This window comes from Onychomys torridus, chromosome 1 (genome assembly GCF_903995425.1).
Source record: "Onychomys torridus chromosome 1, mOncTor1.1, whole genome shotgun sequence".
NCBI lineage: Eukaryota > Metazoa > Chordata > Mammalia > Rodentia > Cricetidae > Onychomys > Onychomys torridus.
Window position 1 is genome coordinate 102,446,966 of NC_050443.1, and position 13,603 is coordinate 102,460,568.

The window sequence follows — 13,603 nt, forward strand, 5'->3', positions numbered from 1 at the left end:
ACTTCTGGCAGACAGCCTACCTAAAAATGAGAACAGATTAGAAGTGGAGACAAGATACAAAGGGAGAAAGATCTCTGACGGCATTATTTGACACCTAGTTCCCATTGTACCTGAAGCAAAAACCTTTCAGTTACACGTGACAGTCCAATTTCTCTTATGATTAAACTAATTTGAATTCCATGTGGCCATTTGCAAATGTGTCTGATGGGATGTGTCTTAGTCCCCTTACCCTCTCATGCTTACACTGTCACCGCCCTCTGTGCATTTCATCATCAGTACTTTAGTCTTGCCTGTTTGGAATACCAGGTGCTTTTGTGGCTCCATTCCTATGGCATATGTTTTGATTTCTTCACACAATTCTACCTTTCCCACCAGAAATCCAAAGTGTTTCTAGATAATGCAGTGGTATCAAAAGCATTTATTTCATGGTGCAGTAGGTGGTAGATATTCACGTTGACCAAGGCAGATTCCTTCTGCCCTTATTAAAAGTACATTGAATCAAAGAAAATGCCCAAATGTTTCTGATGGATTATGCTTTCCATTGCAGACTTGGTTTCACCTTGGAATTTATTCATGAGCACATTCAGAGAATTTAAGATCAAATGAAGAAATGAAAGCAAGAAAGAGGGGACAAATCCTCTATCTCTTAAAATTATTTTACCAAGGAAGTCAGATGTCAGATATGGAAGCAGGTTCCCTTCCCAACCTCTGCCCACCCATAGCCCCTGCCCATCCCTTGGCCCCTGCCTACTCCTTGGCTGTTGCCCATCCCTTGGACCCTGCCCAACCCTGGCTTCTGCCCACCCCAGCCTTTGTCCATCCCAGCTTCTTCTCATGCCTAGCCCCTGCCCACCTCAGCCTCTGCCCATTGCTGGCCCTGCCCACCTCAGCCTCTCCCCATCCTTGACACTACCTAACTCAGCCTCTGCCCGTGCCTGGCCTTTTCCCAGTCCTGGCCCTGCCCACCCCTGGCTTCTGCCCACCCCTGGCCCCTATCCACCCCTGGATCCTGACTACCCCTGGTCCCTGCCCATCCCTGGCTCCTGGCCACCAATAGACCCTGCTCATCCTGGCCTCTGCTCACCAGTGGCCCTTGTCTACCCTAGCCTCTGCCCACCATTGGCCCATACCCACCCTAACTTCTGCCTATCCCTAACCCCTGCCCACTCCTGGCCCCTGCCCAGTTCCCACCCCTGCTCACCCATGGCCCATGCTCACCCTAGCCTCTGCCCACCCCCAGCCCCTGCCCACCCTGGCATCTGCCCACTCTGACATCTGCCTACTCATGGCTCCTGCTCATCTCTGGCCCCTGCCTTGACCTAGGCTACACTTTGTCTTCCTGTGAAACATGGTGAGAAATTACAAGGTCAAACCTTGGTCAGATTCTGTGGCCTAAAACACCACTCCTTTAAAAAGATGCTTTTGAGGTGTTTTATTTATTTGTTTGACAGTCATGTGGTCAATATCTTCGAACTGAATCAGCCTTTGATTTGTAAGATTTTCCTAACAAGTTTTAAGTATTCCTCCTTATACTGTCAGGCTGATCGAATCGGCTGTTGATGGTCTGGCCTATACCTTGGAACAGTTGATCCAACTGTAGACATTTTCTCTAAGCTTCAATGATTCTCTCCTGTCAGGTGCCTCCCAAATCCTGCACTATTTAAAATCCAGACACAGGCGCTCGCCGTAAGCCTTCAGCTGAAAGACTAACATGGTATTTAAAAAGTAAAAGACTTTGGTCTCCTTTGTCCAACAAAGTTCAAATTTCCCCTACAGCAATAAACACCTTATCTGAGGAGTATGCGGTATGGGCTAGAGTCTTCAACCATGAAATTATATGACTCAGCCTTGACCTCTGCTTTTCTCCAGTGAATCTCATGCATCGCATACAAACAGCAGCTCTGGGCTGTTTCTCTGATCCATCCAGGGAGCTGTGTAAATTTTTCAGGCCTGTGGACACCTGTATGAAGGCACCCCAGAGATGGGGACATCTTTATCTATCCTCACTTACATGGAGCAAGAGTGAGCAGCCTCTGGGGCTTGTGCTTTGTGATATATGTATCTGGGTGGATTTCTGCTCCTGCCTCAGGCAGGACAGTCATCTCCTGTAGAATGTTGGAGCCAAGGCTCAGCACAAGAGGCAGCAGCCACAATGGGAAGTTGTGTCAAGGCAGAATGTCACCTGCTCAGTCTTAACCACCACCAAGGCTCTGACACAGACTTGTGCAATGCCTTGATACTTGCAGACCGGTCAGCACAGTCATCAGAGTCCCATGGAGCTCCTTACAGATGCAGAATGCAAAGCCCCACTCTAGACAAGCTGAACCAGCACAGCTTTCCTATGCCAGCAACCACGTGCTGCTGTGTCCACTGGGGCCTGAGATTTTATTGTGTGGTGACTCTCTGGTATACTTGTCCCTCGACTTCTGTTAACAGTCTTCAGAATACCTTCAGGGAAATGGGTGAAGACTAACGATGTGGTCCAAAGGTGGACAGATGATTAATTGAGAGTAGAGACAATGAAGTTCAAGACAACTGTTTTAACTGTTGTGTAGGATGCTATCTTTACTTGTGGTCCCCAAACGACATAAACCTGGAAATATCAAGGGTGACCAGCACTCAGAAATTGTAATCAGGAAATGGAAGGAGGAGACCCAAGTTTTCACTTATCCCCTGGATCAAACATTGCCTGAAACCCAGCCACATTTATCTCATTAGCAAGAAATAATAAATTCCTCGGAGAATCACCACTTGTGATATTGCTGGATTACAATTCAGTAGTTGGGGTTTGAGTATTAGTCATGTATCTCAAAATCAGTCAAGGGGCCAGAAGAGAGAGGAGTGAGAAGTGAGAAGAGGGACTGCTTTAATCTGATGCACAAATTGGAGTTGGCAGGTATAAAATGTGGGATGAATGTGGGATAAAAAGCTGATGTCTCATATCACAATCTCAAGCCCTAAGCCTGGGATCTAAAGGAGACATCTTTCTCAGTTTGGACATGACATCCTTCTTAGACTTTGGACTTCAGACCCTCCAACTTATTGGGTGGGGCTCACCCAAGGTAGAGAAATCTATCTGCTCTGCTTAAAGTAAACAGATTGTAAATGACAATCACCTGTAAAGCATCTTCCTGAAAATGCAGAGTTGGCTAGCATTTGACCAAAGAGCCTGCTGTCATACTAGCATGACTAAGTAGACAAGTCACTGCAACCAGGTTTTCTGAACCCTGTAACTAAGATGAGGGCGGGTGGGGTGAGAATCCTTAGAGACAGGGCTTCCACACAGTGGAACACACTGACTTTCCACTTTATTTTGAAAGCATGATCTTTGTTCAAAAAATTCAGCAGAGCATTGAAACCCCATGGTTGGTTGCATGGAATCGAAAGAGCTCAGAGTTGGGAAAGACTTCAAGGCCTTACCAGCGGCTGTAGGCCACTCATGGGCTTGGCACTAGAATAATGTCTTTCTCCTAGTTATGGTTCACCACATAGATCACTTGTGCCTAGGTGTATTTCCTTTTAATCAATATGGTTCTTTTATAAGGTAATCAATTTATAAGAGTAATCACTGTACTCTGCCATAAATACAACCCCACATTGCTAGCCTCAAATGCATAAATGTATATGTAAACAAATGAAGCAAAGTGACATTGATAAAGTCCCACAAAACTGTCACCTGTATTCTTACAGATTTATCTCCCTTCCTAAAAAGAACAGGCCTGAAGTACAAAAGTCACGGGAGGAGCTCTCCTTGAAATTTTGAAATAATAGAAAGAAAATGGAACAGGAAAACTCTCATTACTGCTTGGGTTGCCCCTGTTTAAGGACTCATCTGTGTGACAACCATCATGACTGACTGGGGCTATGCTGCTCCTCTGGGCAACAGGAATGTAGCCATTGCCTGACATTCATCTACAACAACCACAAGGCAGTGCCCAGGATTTACCTGAACTCTTCAAGTCACTAGAAACACATGAGCCACCGATGCAGACTGCATCCTTGGCTACAGATATGAACTAGAAATATCTGTTCTTTGCTGAGCTGATCAACCATCTGTATCTACCTCCAAGCCTATTAGAAAAGCTTCTTGGTACACACACCTACTCACATTCTCCAGGCCAGCTTCCCAGAAGGATAAACATTGACTTTTGAGGATGTTAGGAAACTCTGTGGCTGTGCCTTCAGTTGCTATCCTCATATCCTCTGTGCATAATAATCATGTCAGTCAAATTCTAAACCTGACCTAAGAACCAAAGCATTGCAGTATAAGATGCTTTGGGACAATGAATACTACCTCTGTAGGACAGATACACTCATAGGTGACACTCAGTCCAAACCTCCTTCTGTGTGGTACATATTTGTTAGCATCACACACACACACACACACACACACACACACACACACACACACACACACTTTACCTTGTGCACACTTGAATAAGTTTTCACATTTTGCTCCTGCTCCCCAGGACACTGTGGTTCTTTTGGAGACTTTCTTTTTAGTTAAATCCCATTTCAGATAGCACTACCTTGGAGAGAACTGCTTTGAATAATGGAATGGAAGAACTTTTGATCCTCCAGACAGTTCCTGCTCTGGCATCCTTATCTGTTTCCTTCACAACACACCATTCTCCCAAATGACCTTATTCATTCACTTGGTTTTATAAACATAAGAGCCATGAACTCATGCTGGGAGGCCATAATCTATCTAGTAATGATTTGTTAAGTCAGGGATAAAAACAAAGTACAGGATGGATATTTGCAAATTTTTAAAACAAACTCCCCTCTTATTTATGCATCCATATATGTGTTACTGCAAAGTACAGTAGTCTCCTCTTACCCAGAATTTTGGTTCCTACTACTACCTGAATTGTCTGAGATAAGTCAAAGTCTGGAAATATTAAATGGAAAAATAATAGAAATATTTTGGTATTGGATGGATGAGGTAATTGTATACTGTTCTGAGTGGTGTGGTGAAATCTTGCCCCCTCCTGCTCCATTCTATGCAGGCTGTGAGTCCTCAATAAGTCCAGTGCATTCACACTCCTTTACACTACCCCTACTTAGTCATTCAGTAGACATCTCCATTTTCAGATTGACTTGCATAATGGTGTACTTATGTTCGACTATCCCTGATTGTACTTACTAATGGTCCCAGAGCTCAAGAGTTGAGTATGCCAAAGGGGAGCCATAAAGCACTTTCTTTAAATAAAAAAAGGCAAATGCCTTTGATTTAATGAGAGAGAGAGAGAGAGAGAGAGAGAGAGAGAGAGAGCGAGCTGCTTGCTGGAATTACTAAGGTCCATGCTAAGCTGTTGGGACCCCTTTATTATGCTTAGTTAATGGGTTAACTTTTGTCTTCAGCATGGGTGCACAAGAGACAGCAGTGTGTACAGAATTTGGTATTCTCAAGTTTCAAGCAGATGCACTCTGTGCTGGGACAGGTCCTCAAGACTAGGAGAGAGTCACGTGTCATGTGTCACTTTAGCATATCAGGTTTTCCTATAGTGATGGCCTCTGGCCTCTGGCCTCAGCTGATCAGTGTGACTTTTCCAGTGTCTTCTGATCCACTTAGGGTATGTGCACAGCTGTCTTCACTGGCGGTGCTGCACTCTATGCATTAATGTTGTCGCCAGCCACAGCATATTTCCTGGCATCCATGTCACTCTCACTGTACTTATAAGCTTAATATAAGGAAAAAAAAGACTGAGTTTTTAAGAGGTATGTTCCTGCTAAGCTCCATGTCCTTGGGCAGCTGGCTTTTAAATAGGAATCCAGGGCCTTGCATTCATCCTTGTTAAATTTCATCATAGTGCTGACAGGTATCCGTGTCATCTTTGTGTCTCTCAATCTGTAGCCTGATTTGCTCTGGAGCTGCCTGTGTACCAAATGATCGGCAGAGCTGCTTGGCTGCCAGTGAAGGTGACTGACACCTGAGCAAACCATCTTCTGTTTGTTCACTGACTTCAGGGTGGGTCTAACCAAGGCAAAGGGGAAAAGGAAACACCATGGAAACAGTTTTAAAATAATGGCAATCACAATATTACTTATGGCTGGGTAATAAATAATATTAAGATGTCGCTGCTTAACACAGTTTGTTTCCCATACTCTGTGACTAGATGGAGCTGTTCTCCTGGTGATATTGGTGGGAGCACGCTAGGTTTTGGGATTGCTCAGCCCACACACAAGCACTCACCATGGAAAATGTTCTTCTGCATGCTCAACTTTCTACACAGCTGCTTGGCTTCTTCACAGCAAGCAGACTGGGTGCCAACGTCAGTGTACAAAGAGATAAAGGTGAATACTGATACCCTCCAAAGATCAAGCTTGAGGGCTGCTCAGCTCCTTCCCACCATACATCATTGACTGGTAACAATCAACACACATACTTACACACACACACACACACACACACACACACACACACACACACACACCCTTGTGTTACATTGTCTTTTCTCATTCAAAAACATGCTGTGTGTTTAAGAAAATGAAAATACTGTGTACCCTGATTTGACATTAAAAGACATATAATAAATTTTCCTACTGTGCATCATAAATATGTGTAATTAAGAAAAGAAAACTTTGCCAACAAGTACGTATAAATAAACATAAAGGAAAAAACATTTAAAAAATTTAAAGATGTGTCACCAACATCATCTACAGAATAGCACTAAATGTTCATTTCTTGCATGATTTTAGTGTCTTGCATATTATTTCATCTACTGGCCCCCATTTTAGGCATTTGGGTTGCTTTATTTATTTGTTTTTTTTCACCCTTTGGTATCTCACTGCCGAAGGGCAGGTGGGATGAGAGTCATTGGGAGCCAGACTCAGCAAAAAGCCACCCTATGCTTTTCCAATCTTGGTCTCAACAATTCACACTCTTACAGTCCCTCCTCTTTCTCAACAATTGGACTCCTGGAGCTCCATCTAGGTCCTGGCCGAGGATCTCTGCATCCACTTCCATCAGTTATTGGATGAGAGTTCCAGCACAACCATTAGGGTGTTTGGCCATCTGATCACCAGACTAGGTCAGATCAGGCTTTCTCTTGACCATTGCCAGCAGTCTACAAAGGATGTATCATTGTGGATTTCTGGGGACCTCTCCAGAACTCTGCCTATTCCTGTTCTTATATGGTCATCATTTATCATGCCCTGTTATTCCTTGTTCTCACCTTCTGTTCTTGATACAGCTGGGATCTCCTGCTCCCCTAAGCTTTCTTTCCCTTGAACCTTGCCCTTCATCACTCCCACTGTCATCCAGGTTGTTCATGTAGATCTCACCCATTTCTCTGTCATTGGGAGATCCCTGTGTCTTTCCAGAAAAGCACTGAGACAAATAGCCAAACGATGGAAACACATGAATTATGAACCAAAGGCTGTGGAGCCCCCAGCTGGATCGCCTCTGGATAAGTGAGACAATTGAATGGCTTGAACTGTTTGAGAGGCACCCAGGCAGTAGGACCAGGACCTGTTCTTAGTGCATGAGCTGGCTGTTTGGAACCTTGGGCTTACACAGGGACACTTTGCTCAGCCTGGAAGGAAGGGACTGGACCTGCCTGTACTGAATCCACCAGGTTTAAATGAATCCCCAGGGGAGTCTTGGCCCTGGAGGAGATGGGAATGGAGGAGATGGAAATGGAGGGGAGGGTCGGGGGGAAGGTGGGGGCAGGGGCGGGAGTGGGGAGGACAGGGGAACCCATGGCTGATGTGTAAATTTAAAACAAAATATAATAAATAAATAAATTAATTAAAAAGCCACCCTATGGCTATAGCTTATATTCCTTTGAAATTCCTTATATACCTTTGTTCATCTCAAGAAGAGCATTGGGCCCAGTCCACTGTGGCCTAACCTCAGCCTCAGATTTTAAATGAGAGTATTTGGGTGCTGTTCTTCAGAAGCAGTCTCTTTTCGGGCCTGTGGAGCTGTCCCCCACACAGTCACGTTAAACTGTGAGGCAAGGGCAGGTGCCTTGGAGCTCATGGTCATCACTGGACCAGAGCGACTCTGAAATCTCCTGCGCATGTTCTGAATTCTCTCTGCTCTGCAGGCAGGAGAATGGGGATGGATCAAAGCCCAATGGTGTTTGCTGGACTTTTTCTCGGCAGCGCTGACTGCCCCTTGAGCTCTGGATCTTGCCTTCTGTGTAATTCTCTCCTCCTTCCCATTAGAAATGGCCTCTTATAGCCTTGGTGCAGGGAGGAGAGGACTGGATCTGCCTCATCTGAATCTACCAGGCTGGGCTGACTCCCCTGGTGAGACCTTGCCTTGGAGGAGGTGAGAGTGGGGAGTTGATTGAGGGGGAGGGCTGATGGATGGCAGGAGGGAGGACAGGGGAATCCGTGGCTGATATGTAAAATTAAATTAATTATAAAATAAAAATATTCATTTAAAAAATCACACACACACACACACACACACACACACACACACACACACACAAATGGCCTCTTTCCAGCTGAGTAGCTCTTTCCTCCCATTCTTAGAAATAGGAAAGATCAGAAGGATTTTTTCTTTTCAATTTTGTTTTTGTTTGTTCATTTACAAATGTCTCATGGCTGAGGAGAGGGCTGCTCAGCAGTTAAGGTACTTGTTGTAGGAAGAGTAGGGATTGGAGTTCAGATCCCAGAACCCAAAATGCCTTGGGGTAATAAATTGTCTGTGATTGCAGCCTCAGACGATGGAGACAGGAAGTCCTGGGAGCAGGCTAGATAGCAAGAATAGCCATGTTTGTCAGTTAAGGGTTTGCCTGAGAGACCTGACCCATAGAGTCATATAGAAGAGCAGTTGAAGCAGATTCTTGGCTTACACTTCAGGCCTCTACATGCACATATATGTGAAAGCATTCATGTGCACCCATAGCACACATTCATGCAACACACATGTAAACACATCACACATGTAAACGTAAAAGCTAATAAAATTATAAAATGTCCTTGAGTCTTTTAGCTCAAGTCAATGTCACCTTGTTCTTAAGAATTTTTTGAGAATGTCATGCATGAATATTATATTTATATCATCTCCACTCCTCCCTCTCCCACCTATGACTCATTGCTTCTCTCTCTCTCTCTGAAATCCAGGACTACTTAAATTGTTATTGTTACATGTACACATGTGTGTATATAATTATGTGCATATGTACAACCTCCTTAGTGCATTTAGTGTTTGTTGCTCATATATTAATGTGTTCAGTGCTGACCACATGGGATTAGATAACCTATCAAGGGGCACATCCCTGGAGAAAGCAGATTCTTCCTCTCTTATCAGCCATCAATTGCCTGTAGCTCTTCATCTATGAGTAGGACATTGTGAAACTCCCCCATCTTCCTTGGCATGCAACTGGTGTTTTCATTAGTCAAGTCTTATATAGGTGACCATGTAATTGAGATTTTTGTGGGTACAGCTTCCTTGTCATGTATAGAAGATACCATGTGGCAGTAGATATTCTGGTCCTCTGGTCCTTACAATCTGTCTTCTCCCTCTTCTATGGTATCCCCTCAGCTTTAGGTTTAGGGATTACAACACAGATGTACCAATTGAGATTTGGCACCCCATGGCCATGTGTTCTTTGCACTTTAAATATTTGTGGATTTCTGCAATAGTCTCCATTTGCTGCAAAAATAAGCTTTGATTAGGGGTGAGAGCTACAGTTATCTGTGGGCATAAAGATAAGCATTAAGAATACATTTAGAAATTATTTTGTTTTAGGAAAGTGGTAGTTATAGGTTCTCCTCTAAAGCCTGTAACCTTTCTCCTGGGCAAATGGCTAAACTTAGTACCAGGAATAAATTCTCTACTATTGAGAGGGCTGTAAGTCTGGTCTAGATGGCTGTTGGTTATGCTCAAGATAAAAATACCACTATTACATTACTGGGGATATCTTACCAGGATTTTTTTTTTTTTTTGGTACATGGGCTTTATAGTTGAATATGACTATTGATTGATTTTTCTCCCTTGGCAGCTTGAATAGTCCCTTCCAACATCAGGAGAGCTAGTTTCACAGTGAGAAGCTTCCAGGTGAGTTCCAGGCTGACTTTTTCAATACTAAAAGCAAGTGATGTTTTTCCTTTGGGTTGAAGTTGAGATTCTAGGCCTCACCACTCTCAGTGATTTTCTAGGTGCTTTTGTTTAGATTCTGGGCTCTGGAAGGTACTATTTTTGGTTTATCTGAGGCCTTAATATAGAATACTGTATTCATACTTTTTCCTTGATCTTAAACAGGAGGCCATATTTTAGTGGCATTCCATGGTATTTGATCATTTCCTTTCAGTGTTTTACTTACTTCAAGACTCTTTTTTTCTTGAAGGAGAGACTGGAAATGAAACACCTTTTCTAAACCTCAAGTTCATGTTTGACAGTATTTTATATAAATTCTGCTTGAATGTTGCACATTTGCTTCTTTCTGCTTTCTTTCACTCCATATTTTAATATAGTAAAAAGGCCAATTAATAAATTTAGCATTCTCCTGGAAATATTAGCAATTCAAGATTTTCACTCCAGTGTCCCACTTCTCACCTTAGGTAAACTGAAACCAAGTGTTGGTCCATCATGTGGCACAGGTTTCCCTGTTCAAGACTCCAGCAGTCATTTCCTTATTGTCCTTCACACTTTGTAACAGTTTCGCTGACGCCATTCATCCTCTACTTGGTGGACACAACATAAAACCAGTACCACACGGAACCTCCTCTGCGTGACTGGGCTTCCTAAAGCATGGAGGTTAATCGCTAAAATGCAGTACTCTAAGAGGTGGAGATGGTAGCAGAAGGTCTTTTAAAACCTAATTATCCGGCTTTCTTCTACTGTGATCTAGTGAACAGAACACACCACAGGGTGAGCCCAGGTTTAAAGCAAGAGATCACAGACCAGTCCTTTAGGAAAGAGCGTCACGTTCGTGGTGCCCTAGAGCATATGAAATGAAAACAATGCTGTAGTCATCTTCTGAGACATAGCCTACATCATTTGGAGACGTAACCTGCATCATTTATGTTCGCATTCTGAGTCCTCAGCTATGTTCTAAGAACACCCCTTTGAGATCTATTTATTTTTTTATCCCCAGTTTTACAGATGAGGAACTAGAAACACAGATAAAATAATCAACACAGGTTGAGGATCTCTCATCCAAAGTTTTGAAATCCAAATGATAATCTAAATATTTGAGCACTGGCATAGTGCCAGGAGTAGACAATTTACATTTGACTTCCAGATGGATTTCACTTAAAATGCAGGTGTAATGAAAGGTCTCATTCAGCATTTTCTTCATGCTATATGTATGAGGCATCTATGAATCAAAAATTTATTTTATGCTTTGACTTGGGACCTATCTACTAGATATCATATGCTAAAACTGCAAATAAAATACTTCAAAGACTGAAAAATTCAAAATCAATACTTCTAGCCCCAAGAACTTAGGTGTACTCAATCTGTGTCCTCAAGGTTATAATCTTAAATGTCACACAACTGAAAGTCAACCTCAGGCCAGTTGGCTTCTGAACCTGTTTCCTCAATGTCTGTTTGGACAAAACAGCATATGATCTCTAAGTGGTTAACTCTCTCTCAGGGTGAGTAAACGATCTTATAGGGAATGTATCTCCTGCCATACTGCATCAATTCATCCCAGACTACTTACTGAAAGACTGCTAAATACCTGGCACTGTTTTGAATGTTGGAAATGCAATGATGAATAAGTCAGAAATTATTCCAGCATTCAAATAGCCTATAATACAGATTAGGAAAATAGCTATTATGAATTTGAAATAATTACTGTTATAGTTTCCCTATGTATCCAAAGAAGCAGTAAAGAGCACTGTGGGGGAGTTTTAAATACCCGGTGATTCATGATTTGGCACAGGGTCCAAGAAATTTAAACATCTAACATTTAAAATCATATTTCCAAGATTGATCAAATGCCATGCCCTTTCTGCTCAGCAGCTTTTCCCTCTCTGAACCTCCAGGTGTCACTAATCTCAGAGAGTGCAGGTGCTGTCTGGACTGAGCATCCTTGATGTCTGACAGACAGAAAGAGCTGTGCCCGTTCTGTGAGTCACTGGCTCTTCACAGCAAAGGTCCTGCCTGCATCCCTGTTTTCATGTGCTTGAAATCCCCATTTCTTCCCGATTTTCCTCAGCACACATTGCATATGATTATGCTATGAGAGAAATGGAAATAAACTCAGAAATCCACAGAATGTTCCTGGTGGAGGTGGCACTTAAACACACATGAAACTTTATGATTTTTGTTGGCTATCCATGAAAAAATGTCACACTGATTGCTGTCTGTGGTGCCACTTTTGGTACCTGTGGGCAACACATTGGGCATTACAGCCTGGCCCTATGGTCAGAGGCCTGTCTGAATCCTCTCCCTGAACATTCTTGTAGTAAGACAGCAAATAAATCACCCAAGCTCTTGGAATTTGGTGCTTGTCTTCTGTAGAATGGTGGACAGAGAATCTCAAAGATCCCCTGGGATGTCACTAAGTATGTGGTAGCATCTATTTGTTAGGCTAGCAGCAGTCTTTGGGGGTCAGCATAGACGAAGGCTGGTAGGGAGAGAAAGGGTTTCCTCATATGCTTTTCTGTGTACTGTGCAGAAATGGTGGCTCAGCAGGCCTGACTTGACCGAACCTGCACATTCTACAGGTCCTGTGGAATAACTCGTGCCTTACTCCTGGGAGACGGTCTGTGACCTTTTGGAATATCTTCCTCAGTAGGCATGTCTTTGCATATCTGGAATATTTTGCCAGGTCAGACAGTTCACGGTGACAAAGTGACCTACAGTGAATGATCCTTGTGTATGCTTTGGCCTAGGACCACACTAGAGTAATGTCCCACCATGCTTCACATGATATCTAGAAACCCAATAGCTAAGGCCAGACATGTTAGTATCCCATGCCTATGAGTGACTTCCAGGAAGCCCCTCAATGCTAGGGCTCAGTTGAGCTTCCTTGGCTGGGTGTGGTTCTCATGGATCACTACCTGGAGAATTAAGTGTTCTCTGTGTGACTCCACTGAGACACACCATACAGACCAGCAGTGTGATTTCCTGCACTCCGATCTAGGTGAACTGGAATGTCTGTCCTTTCACCTTACCAAGTCACGACTGTGAGCAAACAGGATTTTCTTAATTCTGTGAGCCCTAGTACTCTGAGGATGGTTTTTGAGGTATCCTGGCAGACATGAGGAGCTTTCTTTGTGATATCTGACTTAGCCTGATCTTCAAGAACACTGTGATGAAGCAGATCTTCAGAAGCAAATTCCAAGGAGCAGATGCAAAGCGTTCAGCCACAGTTTGAGTGGGAACTGCTGGATCTCAGAGAAACAAGTGTTGTTTGTGCCAGGGATTTCTGAAAGAACCGAGTAGAGACACACTACCCACGTCCAGGCACTAATGGCACCCAGCCTTATAGACACACCATGACTTCTTTTTTTGTCAGAAAAGAAGCATTCGGTACGAGAGAGAGGCAGAGAGACATACACACAATACCAGAAGCATGCCAGCACCCCCCTCTCCACCACCACCTGCTGAATTATCTATGAGCTCCTCTGCGCACTGGAGAGAGTGTGCAGAGGGAAGCAAGTGCCCCTCACAGACCAGAGCAGCAAA